The 22,959-nt window shown below is 35.8% G+C and overlaps 1 pseudogene; it reads left to right on the top strand.

The window, feature by feature from the left end:
• The window catches only part of LOC110304518 (uncharacterized), an 89,699-nt pseudogene extending 77,950 nt beyond the window's left edge, over positions 1-11,749 (top strand).
• Positions 11,750-22,959: the final 11,210 nt, after the last annotated feature.

The following is a 22,959-nucleotide window of genomic DNA, read 5'->3' as shown; positions in this document are numbered from 1 at the left end:
AATCCAAGAACACATTAAAGCAATCATCCATCCTGACCAAGTAGATTATGGTTTTGAAATTACTCTCATTGTTTTGGTTCCATGTATTTGATACGTATACTTGACTGAATATTGACTTTTTACCCTTGTAAAAAATTTTATAGAGTATTTTTTGCTCATACTTTTCTCTTTCATCTTCTTGCAGACCATGTCCTTTCCCCACACTTACTCAATATCATGCTCTCTCTCTCTCTGTCTCTCTCTGTCTCTCTCTGTCTCTCTCTGTCTCTCTCTCTGTCTCTCTCTGTCTCTCTCTGTCTCTGTCTCTGTCTCTGTCTCTCTCTCTCTTTCTCTCCCCTCTCCCCTCTCCTCTCTTTTAAAAGAAATAAAAGTAAAAAGGGAAGCCAAAAATGTTAAACATGGAGTCATATTTGTGCTGTAAACTTTTTCTTAACATAATCCACAGAATATGATTGATAGACCCAAAATTATACTATAGAATAAAACTTGTTATCCCTCTCTAAGAAAAAAAAGAAAAGGAAAAGAAAGTGTAACACATTGTTCTGTAAGCATGTGTGTTGATTAATGCTGGATGTGGAGACAGGGCTCACATCCCTGTAGATAGTGCTATCCCTCCCTAGTTAGGCAGTCCTTCGTTAAATAAAAAAGAAAGTAGAGCAAGCCAGAGGAAACAAGCCAATAGGAAACACTCTTCCATGACTTCTGGTTCAGTTTTTACCTTGAGTTCCTGCCCTGATCTCCTGACTCCCCTCATGATGGACTATGGTTAGGTTATGTGAGCTGAAATACACTCCTTTCTCTCCAAAAAGTCTGTGTACTTTGGTTAGGTTCTTACCTTGTGTGACACTTTCTACCTATTTCCCCTTCTCAAAGCTGGGGTATTATCTGTGTTAAACTTGTATTGGTTTGGTGGATAGTATCACCTACTCAGTGAGTTTATATGAGTATTACTCTTGTTGTGTGTGGAGATATTGTTTATTTAGCATCATTCACTACCTCTTCCCCTTTACAAACCTTCTGTCTCATCTGCATTGGCCCATGAGCATTTATAGGAGGGTTATGATAAAGATAGCTACATAAGACAGAATGCTACAATGTCTCCAAATTTCTGAACTTTCCCAGTTGTTGCCCTCCATATTAAGCTTCTCTATTAAAGGTTGAGTGATGCACAGATCTGCTGGAAAAGCAATATATCTTTAGGTGTCTTATTATTATGATTTTATTTGTAGAAATAATAGTAGATTTTAATATAGGAGCCTAGACCTGTTTAGTCTCAGATTATACGCTTCAGAAACAGAACCAGATATAGGTTTTAACTCACAGAGCCACCATGATGCCAATCAAACACTGGTAGCATTTATGGTGTTATTTACACCAGTGAGTATATCTAATAGTAAGGTCAGCATTCACATGACAGATTAAGTAACTGGGAGAGACAAATAATTAATTTTGTTTTCCTATAGCCAAGTAGTACCTAAATATACAATGAATGTATATAAGTAGGTCTGAAAAATCCAGTTTAATATGCAGCACAATATTTCTTCTCTTTTATGTATTTACTGTCTTTGACAGTGTTCACATGTCCTCACTTTTGGAGTGAAAATAAATATGTTTGGAATTATATGTCTTATTTCAGTGTACTATAGGTCCTTTGGCCTATAATTTAAAAAAGTTACAACCCATTTCTTGTACTATGTGCTATGTGTAGTGGAATGTGGCATGTAGCTTTGTATTGTCTGTTGTAATTTGTGGCAATGTCATTTAAATGGCATTTCATATGTACATGTGATAGGAAGCTTCTATAATAGTAGTTTTTCATATGATATTAAACAATATTTATTGTGAACCAGAGAAATGATGCAGAAGGTAGAGTTGCTTGCATTTCAATCTTATGACTTACATTCAGTATTCAGAAGACAACTGGTGGAAAAAGTATTCTACACAGCTCTCCTGAATACATGTATAACTCCCCCCACCACAGAGCTAGTACATATGGAACTTTAAAAATTGGCCTATACAGTTATTGTTCTCCATAATGGTTCATCTCTCTCTTATGTACTATCTCTTGATATAATCTTGATCTCATTTCTCCTTTATGACATTGTCTTTTATTTTTTCTTTTATGAAAAAATAAACAAGTGTATTCTGGTCCCTAACTAGCTACCTATACACCATAGATATTCTAAATATAACAGATATACCCAAATCTTAAACACTAACCTAGCAAATGAAAGAAACCTTGCAGTTTGTTTTTCCTGGAGTAAATCATTCATATTGATTGTTTCTAGCTCCATACATTTACCTAAAAAAAATTTAACACCTAAAGAAATGAAAAATTTCATGAAATCTAAAAGAATGTTGTATTGATGGCTTTCAGACATTGAATCAAGATGAAAATGACCCTTTAAACCAACTCAAATTCTCTGATGTAAAAAGCAGGTATAACCAGTGCCTTCTAACTAAAGAAAGCCCATGGCCAGATGGATTCAGGGTAGAGATTTACTAGACCATCAAGTTAGGACTAAAGTCTAGTTTCCTTAAGTTTTTCTCCAATGTAGAAACTTGAGGAACTTTTCAATATCTTTTCTTTTTTAAAGAAGTCACCATGAGTTTGATCCAAAAACTAAAAAGATGTATGTGTTTCAGAATCTTATATGAATCTAAATGCTAAAATTTGGAGTAAGGTATTTTGAAAATTAACAAAACATATATAAATGATTATCTACCATTTTTAAGTAGGTTCCATCCAGAGATGCAGATAGTTCAACATAAGTTAGTCAAGAAAGGTAATGAAGTGAATAGACAACTACAACATAGAACCACAGGATCATCTCAGCAGATTCCGATAAGGTCTTTGACAAAATATAGCATCATTATGTTATATTTCTAGACGGACTAAGGATAGTAAAGGTAGTTTATAACCAGCCTGGAAACAACAGCATTCTTCATGGAGAGAAGCTCAAAACAATTCCACTCAAATCAGGAGCAATAGTAGGTTGTACATTTTCTCCATAGATATTCAATATATATTTTGTGAAATAATATTCGGATCAATAAGACATTTAATAATATTTAGAGGATATGCATAAAATAGTGTCAAAGTAGCCTTTTGTTTAAAATTATTATATATATAAAATTTAACAGGATGTTTCTCAGGTTTATAATCAGCTTTGTATTGGTCTGTGGTGCTTCTTAACAGCATTATCATCTATAGTGTCATAAAACACTATGTATGTATGTATGTATATATATATATATAATAAATAAATATATATATATGTATGTATACACACACCTATATACACACATATGTTTTGTGTGTTATATTTATGCCTTATAATGTATATAAAATCTATATATGTATATCATATGCAAAATACATATGCACACATATGTATTTTGTATAATTTTAAGTAAATATAAAAAAATATTTCTATGTGGCTTTACCAAAACTAACTTTTTTATTATTTGTCAAAAATCTTGCCTATTTTTCTATATTGATCTTTTGCCTGATCCCAGTTTAGAAACTCTCCTACTTTCCTATTTTATATTGCCTCTAATTGTCCCCACCATTATCCATATAATTCTTGTAAACTGATGAGGTTCATGGAAATCATGATCATTTTCCCACTACATATGACCAGCATGATGGGTTTTCCAGTGCAGAGCCTTCATTGCTTCAACAATATATAATCACAAACAACAAAAACCCACTCACAGAGATTTTTTAAGTAATTGTAAATACACATAGCTAAAATACACACACACACACACACACAGAAACACACATGTAGGTAGCTCAAGCATAATCAAGGAAAAAGGAAAGAAAAGTATTCAACTTGAGAAGGAAGGTGGGGAACATGGAATGATACCGGGGACAGGGCGGACAAAAAGAAGGGATGATGAATGTGATATGCCTACTTCAGCTGTAAAGTTGTTATTTATTTATTTATTTATTTATTTATTTATTTATTCACATTACATAAAGTCTTCTTGTTACATGGGTATTTCCCTTGTTTGATTAGAGTTATGCCAAGATATTTTATTTTACTTCTGGCTATGGTGAAGGTAGTTGTTTCCCTTAATTCTTCATCAGCCTGTTAATCAATACTAGAAAGGAGGGCTACTGATATTTTTGAGTTAACTCTGTAACCACACTTTACTGAAGGTGATTTTAAATATAGGATTTCTCTGATAGTATTTTATACTCATTTACATATACTATTATACCATCCATGAATGGCAATATTTTTGCTTTGTTTTCTTTTTTAAAATGAAATTTAAACATTATTTTATTTATTCACATCCCAAATTTTGCCCCTCTGACCTCCCAGATTTGTTCACCCTATCCCCCACCCCTTTGCCTCTGAGAAGGTGTTCCCCTCTCTCCATATTCTCCTTCCATGGGGGAATCAAATCTCTACAGGATTAGGTATATTCTTTCCCACTGAGGCCAGACAAGGTAGCCCTCAGTTACATATGTGCCAGGGGGCCTCAGACCAACCAATATATGAACCTTGTTTGGTGACTTATTCTTTGGGAGCTCCCAGGGGTCAGGGTTAGTTGACATTGTTCATCTTCCTATAGGGTTGCCTTCCCCTTTGGCTCCTTGAATCCTTCCTCTAATTCTTCTATAGGCATCCTGGACCTTAGTCCAATGGTTGTCTGCAAATCTCTTCATCTGTCTTGGTCAGCTGCTGATAGAGCCTCTCAGAGGACAGTCATACTAGGCTCCTGTTTGCAAGTAAAAAATGGAGACTAATATTTCAGAATTTGGTGCCCATGCCCCAGATGCATTCCAAGTTGGGCTGGTCACTAGACCATTTTCCCCTCACTCTTCATTTTTGTCCCTGTGTTTCTTTAGACAGGAACGATTCTGGGTCAAAACTTTAAAGGTGGGTTGTGATACTATTTCTCTTCTTTTATAATTCATATCTCCCTGGACACTGTTAGGTATTTTATGATCTAACTAGAATTTCAAGTGCTGTATTGAGGAAAAAAGGAGAGCATGTATAGCCTGACCATTTCCTTGACTCAGTAATTTTCCCTCTATTTAATTTTATTTTGATTATTTTCTTTTTCCATATTGAATTTCATATATATTTATATTTGTATCCTTAATCTCTCCAAGACTGTTAACATGAAGGACTGTTGTATTTTGTCAAAGGATTTTTCAGTGTCTAATGTGACAATCTGTGGATTGTCCTTTCAGTTTATTTATATGGTGAATTAGATTGATATACTTTCACATATTGAATCATCCCTTCATGTCTGAGATGAAGCCTACTTGTTTATGTTGGATGATTTTTGGTGCCTTCTTGGATTCCATTTGGGAGAATTTTATTGAGTATTTTTGCATCAATGTTCATAATAGAAATTGGTCTGAAATTTTCTTTGGTTGTTGAGTCATTGTATGATTTAGGTGTCAAGGTGAATAAGTCCCTGCAGAATGAGCTTGGCAATGTTCCTTCTGTTCCTATTTTGTGGAATAGTTTGATGAATATTCATTTTTTCTTTGAAGATCTGCTAAAGCCATCTGGCCCTGGGCTGCTTCTTGCTGTTGTTTTAAGATTTTAATGACTGTTCTAATTCCTAAGTTAAACTGTTTACCTGATCTTGATTTAACTTTGGTAAGTGGGTGGTATCTATCCAGAAAAATTCTCATTTCATTTACTTTTTCCAATTTTGTAGTGTACAGACTTTTAAAGTAAGAGTAATAATTGTTTAGATTTCTTCAGTGTCTGTTATGTCCATGTTTTAATTTCGATTTTTTTTTGGTGGGGGGGCGGGGATAATGCCTCTGGATTTTAGTAGATTCTGTAAGAATTTGTCCATCTTTTTGAGGAGTACCAGCTCTTGGTTTCTTGATTCTTTATGGTGTTATATATATATTTTTCTAATCCTTTGCTTTCATCCATAATTTTGTTTGTTTCTTGCCATCTACTCATTATTGGTGTGTTTGCTTCCTGTTTTTACTAGTGCTGTTACATGTGCATTTAATTGGCTAGTATGAGATGCATCTATTTTCTTTAAGACAGCATTTACTGCTATAAAACTGTCTTTTAGCACTGCTCTTATTTTGTCTCACAAGTTTGGGCACATTTTGTTTTACTTTCAATGAATTAAAATAGTCTTTAAATTCTTTATTTCTTCTTTGACACTGTGGTCATTGATTAGAGAATTATTCAATTTCTAAGAATTTTTAGGCATACGGTTATCCTGTTGTTGAAATTCAGCTTTAATCCAAGGTATGCTGAAAATTTGCCAAAAGTTTATTTCAATTTTCTTGTATCTGTTGAGGCTTGCTTTGTGACCAAGTATATGGTTAATTGTGAAGAAGGCTCTGTGACCTGTGGAGAAGAATGTATATTCTTTTGTGTTTGGGTGAAATAATCTGTATATATGTGTTAAGTCCATTTGATCAATAATGTCTGCTAGTTTTATTATTCCTATGTTTATTTTCTGTCTTGATTATCTGCCCATTGGTGAGAGTGAGGGGTGTTGAAATCTCCCACTATTATTGCATGAGGTTCAATGTATGTTTTGAGCTTCAGTAATGTTTCTTTTATGAATGAAGGTGTGTTTGCGACATAGAAGTTCAGGGTTGAGACTTCATCTGGTGGATTTTTCCTTTTATGAGTTTAAATTGTCCTTCACCTATTTTGATTTATTTTGGTTGAGTGTTTATTTTATTAGATATAGGAATGGGTACATCAGCTTGTTTCTTGTGTTGATTTACTTGGAAAACCTTTTTTATCCAGTATTTTTCTCTGATGTAGTATCTGTCTTTTTTGGTGAGGTGTGAATGTTGTATGTAGCAAAATAATATATCCACTCTCTTAGCCTTTGTCTTTTTATTAGAGTATTGAATCTACTTTTGTTGAGAGATATGAATAACCAATAGATATTAATTCCTGTTGTTTTGATGTTGGTGTGTTTGTGTGTGTGTGTGTGTGTGTGTGTGTGTACTAGAGAGATTGTCATCTTCTCTCTCTCTTTTTGGTGTGAACTATTAGTTTCATTCCTTTTCTTGGGTATATGTTCTCTCCTAGTGTTTTGAGTTCTCCTTTCAGTATCACCTATAGAGATGTATTTATGGAAAGATTCTTTTTGTATTTTTTTTTTTTGTCATGGAATTTTTGGGTTTTTTTTTCCATCAATGGTGATTTAGTGCTTCAGAGAATATAGTTTCTGGGCTGATATCTGTGGTCTCTTAAGTTTAGGACCTTTTGGCTTTTAGAATCTCTGTTGAGAAGTTGGGTGTAATTCTGATGTTTGTCTTTATATGTTACTTGGCCTTCTTCTCTTGAAGCATATAATATCCTTTCTTTGTTCTATACATTTTGTCTTTTGGGTATTATGTGGTGTATTTTTTGATCCAATATATTTGGTGTTCCTTAAGCTTTCTTTATGTTTAAAGCCATATTTTTCTTTAGATTAGAAAGCTTTTCTTTCATGATTTCGTTGAAGATATTTTGTGTAACTTTGAGCTGGGAATCTTCTCTGTCTTTTGTTCCTATTTATTTTAGGTTTAATCTTTTCATAGTTTTCCAAATTTCCTGCATGTCTTGTATTAGGAATAACTTAGATTTGGAATTTTCTTTGACAAACATATATACTTCTATTGTATTTTCTATTCCTGCAATTTTCTCTTCCATGTCTTGTATTCTGTTGGTGATACTTGTATATGTATCTCCTTTTTGCTTTCATAGGTTTTGCAGGATTGCCTCAATTTTACTTTTCTTCATTGCTTCAATTCCTCTTTTTAGATTTTCAACATTTTTATTCTTTTCTTCATCTGCTTGGTTTTATTTTCCTGTATTTCTTAGTATTTATTCATTTTCTCTTTTAAGTGCTTTATATATTTGATTTTATTTTTCTGTATTTCTTTAGAAATATATACATTTCATTTTAAGCATCTCTATTATCTCCATAAGATTAGATTCAAGGTCATTTTTTTTTTTTTTTTTTTTTTGCACTTCAGGTTTGCTAGGATATACAGGGCTTCCTTTGGTAGCATAGCTGTGTTCTTGTGATATCATATTGCTCGGCATTTTGTTGATTATGTTCTTACTATGTCCTTTAGATATCTAATTCTCCCTGGTGTTGGCTGGCCTAATAGTCCCTGGTGGCTGCAGGTGTCTGGGATTTCAGGTAGAGCTGGGTTTCCCTGGCTGGCAGCAAGTTTCCAGGTTTGCAGGCAGAGCTGGTAGTAACTCATGACTTCAGACCTCTGTTTATCCAGGGTGTCAGCAGGCCTCTGAGGATGCAAACAGAGCTTGTGGTTTCTGATGGCTGCAGGGATCTGGGATTGCAGGTAGTGGTGTGTACTGGAATATTCAGCATGAAGTTGGTGGAGTGGACTTTACAGTTTCTGTGCTTTCCAGGGTACCTAGCTGGCAGGGTATTAGGGTAAAGGAATTTCACATTGTTGGCCTAGGTGGTAGCATGCCTTCAAATATTCAGGAGGATCTATGGCCCAGTGAATGAGGTACAGATCTAGGATATATTTCAAAAACAATGTGTGACTGTTCAAATTTCAGGTCCAGAACTTCATACTTTGATTTGTCATAAAGGTTTTTTTTTGTAGTATTATGGTTGGAAAATTGATTTCATACACATTAAGACTTTTAACATGTTTAAGATTGCTCAGGTTTCTCTGGAAGTTATCTGTCTCAGTGAATATTCCATAGTATTTAAGAAAAGTTTAAATCTATTCTCATATGACTGACATAATTTTTATCTGATACTTTTCAATTTTTTCATGTTTCTTTCCAATATTCCATACAAATGATTTTAAATTAATTTTTCAAGTGATTGTAAGGTGATTTATATTCATATTGATAATTGAGATTCACAGTGAGGAGAAAAAATTATTCATGGGTTATAGTTGCAACAATTTTGTTTCAAGTTATCTGTTATGGTACCTTGCATATATTATAAAATATGTGCTTTATTTTATAAAGTATGTTCTAACATCCATTACATATCTGACATTTGATTCCTTGGAATAAATTTGCTGCACTTCTGTCTTATATACTTTTATTAAATCCCTGGATTAGTGCTATTTTATGCATTATGCATGTATATTATTTTCACACAACTCCCAAATGACACAAAATGATTTGCTTTATTTCTTTCAGCATTGTCCTGTGAACATACCAAGAAGCTACTCCCAAATCTGTGTGCACAAACATATTTTCAGAAAGAAATAACACAAATCTTTGCATTTAGTGGACTTTTTGAGCTATATAGAAAGAAGTTTTGGAAATATAGAGGTGGTAGTGAGGATCACGAAATATGTCATTAGGAAAATGATCTGCTGGCAAAACACATCTGTTTCATTTCTGAAAACAATAAAGAAGTTTTAGCCATTCCTGAGAGAACTCAGTCTGAGTCACTCCCATTTTTACAGTTGGAGACTACTCTAGCAAAATTTTTACAATTTTTGAAATGCAACTGTATTGTACAGAGAAATACAAACATATTGAAGAGTGACATTTGGGTGAATAAACCCACTCCTCTGAAGTATTCTTCAAGTAGTGTGGGATTAGACAGTAATTTAATACTTGATGAACAAAGGAGATTTTGGAGAAGGGAAAAAATTAATGAATATCATCAATGTGGAAGATACTTCTCTAAAAATTTATTACAGATTTTTCAATAATTAAATCTCCTCTGTGACAAATCCTACTATTTAGGTCAACATAAGAAAATGTCCATGTATCTAGTGAAACTTGGAACATATCAGGTGGGAGGTACTTCTGGAAACTCCAACAGATTAAATGATATGATCATAGGCTATATTAAGAACCATTTTATGAAGTATTACCAAAACAATCAGCATGGAGGAATTTTATACCAAGGAAATATAATATTATATGATTTTCTTATTGAAACAATTCTAAGTAAAAATGAGATAAGTAAATATATTCCAAAAATTCATAATCATGATAGTAGACAGGCTATGTCTAATCACTGCTCTCAGTCATCTTTGCAATTGCAGGACCATGCCACAGAGAACATTTATACAAATGTCTAGAAGGATTACCTTTTAAATAAGTCCTTAATTCTTCAGGTTTATAATTGGATGTGGAATAAAGAAGATGCGAACAAACACACATGTGATACATACAGGAATGCTTTAATTGAATCATTATACTTAGAGACAACATAAAACATATTTAAAAATACCTTTTCCATGAACCAGGATATGATATGTCCTTGAATATCAATTCTAATGTCATTCACCACGATTCAAGCTATAATAGAGGTGGAAGTTAGCAAACCAAAGTGCATATATATGGTGTTTTCAATGTATCAAATCTCTTGGGACATTCACATTTATCAGTTGAAGAAAAACACTCAAAATATAAAACACCAGCTAAATGTTCCAGTAAACCCTCAGGCCTTATGGTATTTCAAACTAGAAGAAAATCATGGAAATGTATGCAATGTGGCAAGTGCTTTGCTCAGTACTCAGTTCTCACAGAATCCATACTGTAAAGAAACCTTTCAGTTGTAAGGAATGTGCGAAATCATTTACTTGGTCCTCAAAATTTCAAGTTCACCACAGAATTCACGCTGCACAGGAACTTTATAAGTCTAATAAGTGTGGGGAATCATTTAACCAGTCATCAAATCTTCTAGCTCACCAAAGAATCCATAGAGGAGACAAACCTTACAAATGTAATGAATGTGGTAAATTTTTTACTCAGTTTTCAAATCTTCAAGTTCATCAGAAAATCCACTCTGGAGACAAATTTTACAAATTTAATGAATGTGGGAAATCATTTACCCATTCCTCAAGCCTTAAAGTTCACCACAAAGTCCACACAGGAAACACACCTTACAAATGCAGTAACTGTTGGAAAAACTTTATACAGTCCTCAGGTCTTAAAAAACACTACAGAATCCACACTGGAGACAAACCTTACAAATGCAATGAATGTGGGAACTCATTTACCCATTCCTCAACTCTTAAAGTTCACCACAGAATCCATAAAGGAGTCAAGCCTTACAAGTGCAATTACTGTGGGAAAAGCTTTATATAGTTCTCAGGTCTTAAAAAACACTGGAGACAAACTTGAATCCACACTGGAGACAAACCTTGCAAGTGTAATGAATGTGAGAAATCATTTACCAATTCCTCAAGTCTGAAAGTTCACCACCAAGTTCACACAGGAGACAAACCGTGGGGATTCCTTTATACAGTCCTCAAATCTAAAAGGTCATCACAGAATTCATACAGGAGATAAACCTTACAAATATAATGAATGTGATAAATATTTTTCCCAGTCTTCAAATCTTCAAGTTCATCAGAGAATCCACACTGGAGACAAACCTTGCAAGTGTAATGAATGTGGTAAATATTTTACCTGGTTTTCAAGTCTTAAAGTTCACCAAAAACTTCATACTGTAGACAAACCTGTTAAAGGTAATTAGTGTGGTAAATCATTTACACAGTCCTCAAAACTACAAGCACCTCACAGAATATACACTGAGCATCAACCTTATAAATCTAATAATTGTGGGAAATCATTACCCAGTCTTCAAGTCTTCTAGCTCATCACAGAATCCGTACAAGAGACAAACCTGCAAATATAATGAATGTTGGAAAAGCTTTATATACTCCTTAGATCTTAAAAATCACTACAGAATCTACACAGGAGGCAAACCTTACAAATGTAAGGAATGTGATGTCTTTTATCTGATCCTCATTGAATTTACTTCTGTATGGATTCTGTGATGACTTTTAAGACTTGAGGACTGTGTAAACGATTTCCCACATTTATTACATTTGAAAGGTTTGTCTCCAGTGTGGATTCTCTGATGAACTTGAATATTTTAAGACTGGGAAAATATTTATCATATTCATTACATTTGTAAGGTTTATCTCCTTACTTTCTATCAGAGAACTCACAGAGGAAAGCCCTGTACTTTATTAGGAATTGGAAACATTTTACCCAGAAACACAGCTTATAGTCATATTAAGTAGTTATTTCCAAAATAAAATATGAAAAGATCTTTCACCCAGTATTAATCTAATTATAATTAATTATAATCACACCATAATTAGTAATGGTATAGAATTCAGGTTCAAACAAAATTAGAGAAGTAGTATTTTAAAATGTAAGGATTTAAGCCATAATAATATTAATGACTATCCTTATACAAACCTGTTCCTGTATAGTTTAGTAGGCTAGAATATTTACCTCTGTGAGATATATTCTATGTGAATTTTATTTTGTTGTTAGTCTTTGAGCTTTTTATGGAATATACATTATAGGAAATTTTTAATCTCAAAATAATCCCTTATTTGTCAGGATTATCAATAAATATATTACACCTGTCTTCCTATTACTCCTGCCTTGGTGTGACTAGTATCTATTTTCTGGGATGGTTTAATTCTTATATTCCGTTTCCTGATTGATAATTACAACAGGTCACAAAAGATAAAATTTATAGCTTTGGACAAGTGCCAAGAAAGCAATTAGGTAGTGTGTATCCTGTACAGATGTAAACCTGAGGTTTTTGCAGTGTGTGTGTGTGTGTGTGTGTGTGTGTGTGTGTGTGTGTGTGTGTGTGTGTTATGGATAAAATCACTCCCATTTCAAGGAATATAGCTTCGGGTATGTTAAAAAATTCCAAGTGGACTCATTGTGGGTCCAGAAGGTCGAAGATTTAAGATGACATATTTTCCTCTGGTCCAAATGTTGATATTCATATTATATGATGAATACTGTACTCCATAGAATTTTCCCTCAGAGAATTTTTGTCCAAAGTATTGCTCTTACTGTACTTACTGTACCTACTAAGATGAGCCAAAGCTGCCTCCACCCCACCGGTATATAATAAAGTTGTCCCACTGCTTGTTCGTGGGCATTAACCTGAGTTCTTTGTTAAACTGTATGTAATGAACTTACTGAGCTTTCTGGGTGCAGTGGTTCAACATTTTAGATCACATCACTAGGATCACATCTGAATCTAGCTTTAAACAGATCCCTTTAGTTGTTGTTTTCTGCCTTTTAAATATGCACAGCATATTTGTGACACACAAATTGTCACACAGCAGCCAGAACCATTGATGGGAACCTGCTGGAAATGACAATTTTAGGAAAATATTTGTTGTTCAAACAAGGAAGTGTTTTGAGTTTTTCAATTGAATTGTATTCATAATTTTTTTAAGGATGAAAATTGTCAGTGTATTAAGCACTAATTATTATATCAGTAAAACTTCATTAATAACATTTTATGGACCTAGACAGAAAGAAGCTTATCAAAATGTAAACAATACTTAGAATTGTATCTTTCAATGCATTCAGCACCTAAAGTATGAACATTGTAAAAGTCTTAAAATTAAGAAATGGTGAATTTTCTTGGTAACTCAGGAAGTATGGTTTCTTTTGTGTTTAAAATGAGTATTTCTGTGCAAGTTAATGTGAATTTAGCATGTCCTTAAACTATACAATCCATTAAAATATAGTGAAATTTATTTCTTCTTATTCAATTAAAGTGCATTGTATTTAATGATATGAAATCTCTATCTGTGGCAAAGAGGAAAAAACACAAAAACAAAAAACATATCTATACAATTAAATCTCTCAAATTTCCTTATCCACTGGGAAAGAAAGTCAAATAATAAATGTGATCCTATACAATTGTGACAGGATGGATTTTTTGAAGGTCTTTTTCTTGTTGAGTGTCATGTGTGAGAAATAAAGGGGGAGGGATTGATGACCTACATTCTGCAAGAGCTCTGGAGAGCTGGGCCCATGGACCCAGGGACTGCCACCTACTCTATGCCACCCAGGTGGGCATCTGGCTGTTGAAAGCCATGGAACCCCGGTCCATGAGGATAGAGAGGGAGCCCAGTCCAGGTTCTCTGGGCATCATGGAGGCCAGAAATGACAGGCTCTCAGTCTTAGACCTCCCAGACACTGCTGTATGTCATGGAAGAGCTGAGAACGAGCCCTAGGAATGACTCTAGCCTGGGGGATAAAGGGGAAAGGGGGAGAACTCTGGCAGTTTACAATGGTGCCAGAGAGTCTGGCTAGCTTAGGCTACTAGTTCAGCGAGTAGATTGGGTTGATTGGTGGCTGTAGCTGGGGCACAGGAAAGCCTCTTGGCAGGCAGGTAGACAGGCAGCTTGTTAGAAGGAAGCCTGCTCTAATGCTCCAGTATGGCAGATCTCGATGAGCAGAGATGGTCCATGGTTTTAGAGCTTTATTGCAGAAAGGCAGAGCAAGGGAGAAGAGTAGGGAAGTAGAAGCCAGCCATTGCCATGTAGAGAGAGGGTGAAGGGAGGAGAGTGAGTAGGTGAGAGGTAAGTGACAAGAAAAAGAACAACAGCTTAAGAGAGAGAGGAAGGCCCAAGCAGATCCTTTTATAGTAGGCTGGGCTACCTTGTTGTTGCCAGGTTACTGTGTGGAAGAGCATACTGGCTATTGCCAGGTTAATTGAGGGGGTGGAGTCTAGCCAGAATACCAGAAGCTTGGGACATAGTCTACATGACTGATAGTCACAGGATTATGGAGCTGGAACCTCCTTGGTGTCAGGCACCTGTGTCTGGGAATGTGGTTCACTGTTCAGTCTCTTGTAGTTTTCTACTGGGTCTCTGAAGTAAGCTTTGCACAACCAGAACACAGGCTAATTTTCACAGTCCTACATTTTCTGATGAGATGTAAACCAAAAATAACCTGCATAATTTTACTTAAATGTGTATACTTACCATCACTGAGATATTGTGATGTATGGGATTATATCATGTAGAGTATATTACGTATACATTATTAATAGGTGCTTAATATTATAAGCTCACATGTAGTATTTCCTTAAATTTATGCTTTTTATCATCCTATAGAATAAATCTTGTTGGCTTTATATATTAACTTCAAATATATTACAATAAAATGCCATTTAAACAGATGACCTCAGTTTACTCCATGGTGTACATATACCTACCTATCTTGTAAGTAAATGCAAACCTAAACCACACAAATTCACATGAGAAGTATGGTGAACTCAAGTACCAACTGAAAATTACTGATAAAAAAATAACCATAAAAGATAAAAGGTTGATTTGGAACCCAGCTTTCCAATATTGCCATCAGGAATGGTGAGAGTTTGTTAACAAAGAAATGATGTGTTGCACATATCAAAGAAACAACATAATTAAATCCATACATTGAATTCCAAATCTGATTAGATCAAAAGGCTTGATAAAATGGGTAAGTCTTTTGTTTAACTTATTTCAGATGACAACACATTCAGTACTTGAGTAACTGTTAGAAACTCAGGATTTCAAGCAAGCAATACAAGATTTTTAGGGTGTTTGCATTTCATATTTATTGTGAATAGAGCAATGACTAACAGGGCTGAGCAAGAATTTATGGAGTAGGTTAGTGTGTCCTTTGTCCATATGTCAGGGAATAGTACAGCTTGGTCATATGGTACATTTAATTTTAGTTTTGATAATCTTCCACATTGATTTGCATAGTTGCTGTGATAGTTTACAAACTTGAAAACATGAGTGAAGTTTTCCATTTCCCCACTGTATTTCCTGTCAATTTCATTGATGATCTTTGCCATATGACTGTAGCAAGATGATTCTCAAAGTTGTTTGAGATCACAGGGCCATCATTTGAATGGATTATTTTTATTATCATTTCACTTATGAGTTCTTTCCAACTTTAGATGTTTAATTCTCTGTTAACATAAAGATGTGAAAATCCTCCCCCATTCTGTGGGATTTATTCTTCATTATTGAATCTGGCATGTCCAATTCAAAGGACAGTGTGACATGGTTCCTGACACAGGAACAGAGCCAGATGGACATGGACCTCTGGGAGTGTTGATGGCTGCTGTGGGCATAAAGCTTCTTCATATAATCATGTACATATTTTCATGTTTCTCCTTTGAGGAACTCTCTGTCTAGTTTAGTGATTCCATGATATTTAAAGACAGCACAAGTCATGCAGGTGAGGGTATGGATAATATCTCAGTAAAATGGTAAAAGCTGAGAATTTCAGAATAGCCCTTAAGCCTGTGGGAAACAACTCTGAAAACATGAGTTCTAAAAATATAATTTCTCAACTATTCGAAATATAAGGATGCAATATGAGTTGTATAAGAACCTTTGCAGAACTAAAAGAACAGAGGAATCTGCACGGTGAGCCAGCTTGTGTGGCAGATAGAAAACCAAGCAGATTTCTGAGTTCAAGGTCAGCCTGAAACAAAGCTAGTTTAGGCCCAGGTTTGATAGAATGGCAATCTCAGAGTGAGATCCCACCTAGCAAGCTTATTGTGTGACCTAACAAAGACAGGCAGATCTCTGAATTCATTTATTTCAGTGGGAATAAAAATGAAGAGGACAGGAGTGTGGGGAAAGTTTTGGGATGGATATAACAAAAACACACTGCACGTGTATTTTAAAGATTCTGAAAGAATCAATTTATATTTTTAATTAATATGAAAATAAAGCATTATAACAAAAACTACTGGTCCAATTGAATGTCTGCATGTACAGATTGCAAGTAGATCCATATTTACCACTCTGCAGAAAACCCAAGTCCTAGTAGATCAAAAGCCTCAATGTAAAATGAGTTACATTAAATCTAATAAAAAAAACAATGTGGAAAATAGCCTTGAACTCATTATTACAGGAGACAACTCTCTAAAAAAAAACACCAATGGCTCAGGATCTAACAACAACAATTGATAAATGGATGTCAGGACACTGAAAACCTTCTGTAAGGTGAAGTAAACTGTCAATAGGACAAGATGGCAGCATATATATTGGGAAGTTATCTTCACCAACCCTATATCTGACTGAAGGCGAACATCCAAAATATATAAAACAGTTAGATACCAACAGCACAAAGAACCCAGTGTAAAAATGAGTTACAGAGATAAACAGAGAATTCTCAACAGAGAAATCTCAAATGCCTGAAAAACACTTAAATATATTAGATTTCCTTAGCCATCATTTTTAAAAATCAATCTTGCATGATTAATTAATTTCTCTATTATTTTTTGCTATTTTGAGAAACCTCCATTTGAAAATATACTTTGTTACAGGAGCACATATCTTCAATACTGTGTTCAGACAAATAGCCTTATAGTAAATTTAATGTTTATAACTAGATGTAAAACTTAACATGGAGGGACTGAAAAAAATGATTGGAAGGCTATTAAATGATTTTAGTAATATGTTGCCTTTATCTTGTGCCAGACATGTGGCTCTTTAGTTTAGAAAATATTTTTAAGAGGTGGAGATATATTGTTGTAGTTAACCAATACTTAATCAAAATTACTGAGATTTTGTCTTAGCTCCAAACTTTGTCTCTGTTACTCCTTTCATGGGTGTTTTGTTCCCTATTCTAAGGAGGAATAAAGTACCCACCCATTGGTCTTTCCTCTTCTTGATTTTCTTGTGTTTTGCAAATTGTATCTTGGGTATTCTATGTTTCTTGGCTAAAATCCACTTATCAGTGAGTGCATATCTAATGACTTCTTTTGTGATCGGGTTACCTCACTAAGGATGATATCCTCCAGATATATCCATTTGTCCAAGAATTTCATAAATCCATTGTTTTTCATAGCTGGGTAGTACTCCATTGTGTAAATGTACCACATTTTCTGTATCCATTCTTCTGTTGAGGGAAATCTGGGTTCTTTCCAGCTTCTGACTATTATAAATAAGGCTGTTATGAACATAGTGGAGCATGTGTTCTTATTACCAGTTAGAACTTCTTCTGGGTATATTCCCAGGAGAGGTATTGTGGGATCCTCTGGTAGTACTATGTCCAATTTTCTGAGGAACCTCCAGACTGACTTCCAGAGTGGTTGTACAAGCTTGCAATCCCACCAGCAATGGAGGAGTGTTCCTCTTTCTCCACATCCTCGCCAGCATCTGCTGTCACCTGAATTTATGATCTTAGCCATTCTGACTGGTGTGAGGTGGAATCTCAAGGTTGTTTTGATTTACATTTCCCTGATGATTAAGGATGCTGAACATTTTTTTCAGGTGCTTCTCAGCCATTCAGTATTCCCTAGTTGAGAATTCTTTGTTTAGCTCTGAATCTCATTTTTTAATGGGGTTATTTGAATTTCTGGAGTCCAGCTTCTTGACCTCTTTGTATATATTGGGTATTAGTCCCCTATCAGATTTACGATTGGTAAAAATCCTTTCCCAATCTGTTGGTGGCCTTTTTGTATTATTGACAGTGTCTTTTGCCTTACAGAAGCTTTGCAATTTTATGAGGTCCCATTTGTCAGTTCTTGACCTTACAGCAAAAGTCATTGCTGTTCTGTGTGCCCCAAGGGTCCAGGTGAGTTGACTCTCTTGGACACTTGATCTTTGACAAAGAAGCCAAAAACATATCTTGGAAAAAGAAAGCATCTGTAATAAATGGTGCTGGACTAACTGGCTATCTGTATGTAGAAAAATGAAAATAGAGCCATATTTATCACCTTGGACAAAGCTCAAGTCCTAATGGATTAAGGACCTCAATATAAATCCAGATACACTAAATCTAATAGAAGAGAAAGTGGGAAAGATCATGAAACTCTTTGGCACAGGGAAAAGTTCCTAAACAGAACTCAAATGGCTCATGCTGAAAGATCAAGAATTGAGAAATGAGACCTCATGAAAATAGAACACTCCTGTAAGTCAGAGGACATAGTCAATAGGAAAAAATTGGCAAACTACAGATTGGAAAATATTCTTCTCTAACCCCACATCTGAGAGATGGTTAATATCCAAATATATAAATACCTCGAGCAACTATTCACCAAAACACCAAAAAAAAATAGGGTATAGAACTAAACAGAAATTTCACAACAGAGGAATCTTGAATTGTAACCTCCTTCAGCCTAGGCAGGCTGGTTCAGACAGTTATGCCACTGAGGCAGGGCCACCTTCAGTGCTGCTTCTCCTACTCAACTAGTTTCCTTTGATCTGACACTGCCTGCCACCTGCCATAAGGGCAAACCTGTTTTCCAAGATTTTCTGGAATTAACTACAACCTGTGAATCTGGCGAATTACTACTAAAAGGCGGTGCTGACAACATCAAGAAACTTGGCATAATAAGGGGTGGGTTTCCCTCTTTATAAGCGCAGACTTTTTAAATAAACATTTGAACCTTGAGAAGACTAACATGTCTTGGTTCCATTATTTCTCTACCTGCCTAGGTTCCCTCTTCTCTTTCAGCTCCAGGTTGCCTCCCAGGCTGGAACCCGGACATGAGAGCCACAGGCTGGTCCCAAACATTTGGCTTACCAACATGGGACCTGGGAATGGCAGAGGACGCTGGAAGAAACACTGCTGGTATGGAGCTCCACAGATAAGAAAGAATTAGAAAATTTGTACGGGGCACGGAGAAGCAATGGGCAAAAGGTTGCTAAGGTGCGATATGGTCTGAGCTGGAATAGCGCTGGCCCGTGCTGGATCCGCTCAGGTTCAGGAGTGATATCAGGATCTAGGAACAGAGCAAGCAGTCAGCCACAGCTTTCAGAAGCTGCTTTTTAGGCAAGAGAATTAAAAGGGTTTGGATTAAATAATCAGGCAGATGTTTGCAAATGAGAGCTGCATCAGGCAGCAGAAACAGGGTTTGTAATTATAAAATAATATAGAGGAAAATGGATTTTGAAACTCTCCCAGAGGCAGAGAGAAATGTTGGGGACACCCTGCCTTTTTCTCTCTAGCCCTTATGCTCTCTTTGTGTTGTCTAATGTCTGGTGCACCGGTCTGTTCACGTGTTCAATTCATGTGTGTTCGTGTCTAGTCGTCTGCATGACTGAATGTTCTGTGTTTCATGTTGAAAAATAAAAATGGCTAAAACTTAATCTGCTGGTTCGGCAAGAGAATGGCCACATGCTTTAGCCAGGATCAGGCACAGCAGGAGGGCCCCTGCTGGAAAAAACTTTTTTTAAGAAAGGGACTCTGCAGCCTCTTGGTTTTGGGGTGAAAAAGCTGATTGATTTTTTTTTTCCTAAGAAAATTCTCTGCATTTGTGATTATTGCGTTTAGCCATTGACAACGTGCTTTTTATTTTATAATTATAGCTAGAAAAATTAAAATTCTCTGATTGGACTAAGTGTAGCAGTTTCATTTGTTTTTGTTTTGTTTTGTTTTGTTTTGTTTTGTTTTGTTTTGTTTTTTACTGGCAATGTGCTCTGCATGTCTTCACAAGAGTATCAGCTCATAAGTTATTGGTTAGGATTAAATAATTGTAATATTGGTAACAGAAGGCTAGCCTTAAATTGGTTACTCAGGCTTGGAGTATTTCAAACACGTGGCATAAGCAGGCCAAAAAACTGGGCCTTCTAAGATACTTCTAGCAGAGATAATATTTAATGTGATTCTTATCCTAGAAAGTAGAATTAAGATAAGATTTAAAGCAATGTCTCTTTAATGAAGCATTAAAGCTTGCACTGTCATGCATTCATAGGTATAAATTGGCAGCCAAACTTTGTAGCATGATAGTAATGCCTCTAACATTTATTCTAAAGTGATATATTACTTTGAAATTGGGTATTGCTTTTCCAACGCTGTAGAATTTATCAGGACATTGTGATTTGACTTGCCTATTTTATATAAAGTTATTATAGATTTAAAAGTTTTTTTTTCTTTTGCATCTGGATAAATTGTAATGGGTTTGCTTCTAGTGAACTGGTAATCACTGGAAAATTTTGCCTCTAGGTATGGTTAATCTTTACATTATGTAAGAAGAATTTTTATTGTTTCTGCTTCTATACAAGGAGCTAAGAGTTTGAATCTTTCAGTGTAAATTGTTTCCTATGTGGAAAGTATTTTATTAGCTAATGCCTCTCAAGGGAAGTTTACTTTAAATCCTTGCTCTCACACAAGGAGTTTTTAAGTTCTGGGAAGTAGCTGTTGCTCCAGAAAAGATTCAGAGGCAATATCTTTTTAATACTTAGGGTTTTAGTTTACTACAGAAGGCTTTGCAGAAAATAACGAAAGCTTTTATAATTGTTATTAATTATAATCAATGGTAATTAAATATTAGTTGTGCCCACAGCAATTCTTTGGCAAGAGAAAACATTATTGTAAAGTCCTTATCCTCCCGGTCGATCATTGGCCCACGTGGAGCCAGCCAGCTGCTGGCTGCTGTGGGGCGGGGCCTTGGGGCATGCAGCTTTCCCTGAGTGCGGGAGGCCACTAGAAAGTGGGTGCCTTTGTAGCAAACTCAGGGGAGGGTCATGCTCGCTATTGCCCCCATGAGCCTCCGCCTGTCCCCGCCGGGGGTAGCCATATTTTTCCTGCTAAAACTCAGGGTGCTCTGTTGCCCTCGTTTGGACTTTCTGGCCTACAACATATTGGGCTGCCTTCAGCCTCTTCTGCCTAAGAGGAAGGCCGAGGGTGGGCAAGGCTGAGGTGGCATTCACCTCAAAGCACGGTTTCAGCATCCTATTAAAATTACTGTGGTGCTAACAAAGAAATTTAAGATAAATTCATATAGTTTGGGATAACTATAACAAAAGTTGTGTCTTAAGAACCTGACAAAGTATCTGTTCCTTGTTCAAAACAGCAATTAAATTGGTTATTACAGAATATTAATTATTGACCTATTGCATACCATCATTTTAAATAATAATAGATAAGTTAAAAATTGTTTTTATGCATTCTTTTGTATCTTCTATAAATGCATGCATGCATGCATCCCAGTGTAGGCAGCTGATGCCTAAAAGATGGCGCCAGTTTCCGGTACACCGTGGCTGTAAACAACACCACTGCGCAGGCACTAGCCCGAATCTGGTGCCAACCCCTCCTGAGCAGTTGCATGCAAATTAAGGTGCCAGCAGACTGACCAATCCCAGGAGGACACAAAGCTTTTCCCTGTGCTGGGGTGTATATAAGGAGTCCTCTTCAGCTGAGGAACAGTGGTACCAGTAAGTCTCCCAAATTGATCCCCAGTTAAAAGGGGGGATATGTTTTTCTTGCCCGTGGACCCAGTGTAGGTAGCTCTTATCCTTGTTGTTTCATTTTTTTTTTTTTTTTTTTTTGTAATATCTGGCCTCTGCATTTGTTTGATAGAAGCAGTTAAGGCAGGTCAGAAAATTCTCATGGAACAACAAGAAAGTATGTCAGAGGAAGATAGGAAACACATAAGCAAAAGAAAGAAAAGGGGTGAAAAAGAGAGAGAAAAGGAGAAGGGAGAAAAGGCAAATTCAAAAGGAAAAGGAAATAATGAGAAAGAAAAGGAAATAGCAAAAATGTATCCCTCATTAAAAGACTTAACAATAAGTTCAGCAAGTTCTGACTCCAGTGACTCAGAGCTTGATAGATGAGGAAGTTGACCTAGAAGAAGAGGCAGCTCAGTATGAGAGGGATAGGTATGATCCAGATTTGTCATACAAAACCAATCCTTTAAAAAAGTGGGGGTTGGCTGGCAAAAGAGTAAAATCGAAAGTGCTGACCACTCCACCTTTTAACCCTGAGTATACAGGAAAAAAAGGAATCCACAAAAGCTGATAAACAAGGTACCTCATTTTGCCCAGAGGTTTGGAAGGAAGTTGGACTGACTTTCCCTGTCTTCTTAGATGGCCAGGGACAACGCTATCATGAGCCAATAGATTTTAAAACTATTAAGCAACTGGCTGAGTCAATCCATATCTACTGGGTGAGTGCAGCTTTTGTAGTTGCACAGGTCAAGGCGCTTGCTAGATATTGTCTCATTTCCCGGGGGACTGGAATAATATTACTTGGGCTTGTTTGTCATCTGGACAGTATTTAGACTGGAAGTCCTTGTCCTATGAATATGCAAACAGTCAGGCAGCAGCAAATTTAGCTACAGGACAAGATCCTCAGAGACATTAGGATGCAGACATGCTTCTGGGTTTAGGACGTTTTGCTTTAGATCAGACAAATTATCCTGAAGCAGTCTATGCCCAAATAAATGAGATATCTACCAAAGCCTGGAAGGCATTGCTGA

The sequence above is a fragment of the Mus caroli genome, unplaced genomic scaffold (assembly GCF_978045245.1).
Source record: "Mus caroli unplaced genomic scaffold, Mus_caroli_1 scaffold_13, whole genome shotgun sequence".
Lineage (NCBI taxonomy): Eukaryota > Metazoa > Chordata > Mammalia > Rodentia > Muridae > Mus > Mus caroli.
The sequence above is the reverse complement of the archived record's forward strand: the minus strand, read 5'-3'. Positions and strand labels throughout refer to the sequence as shown.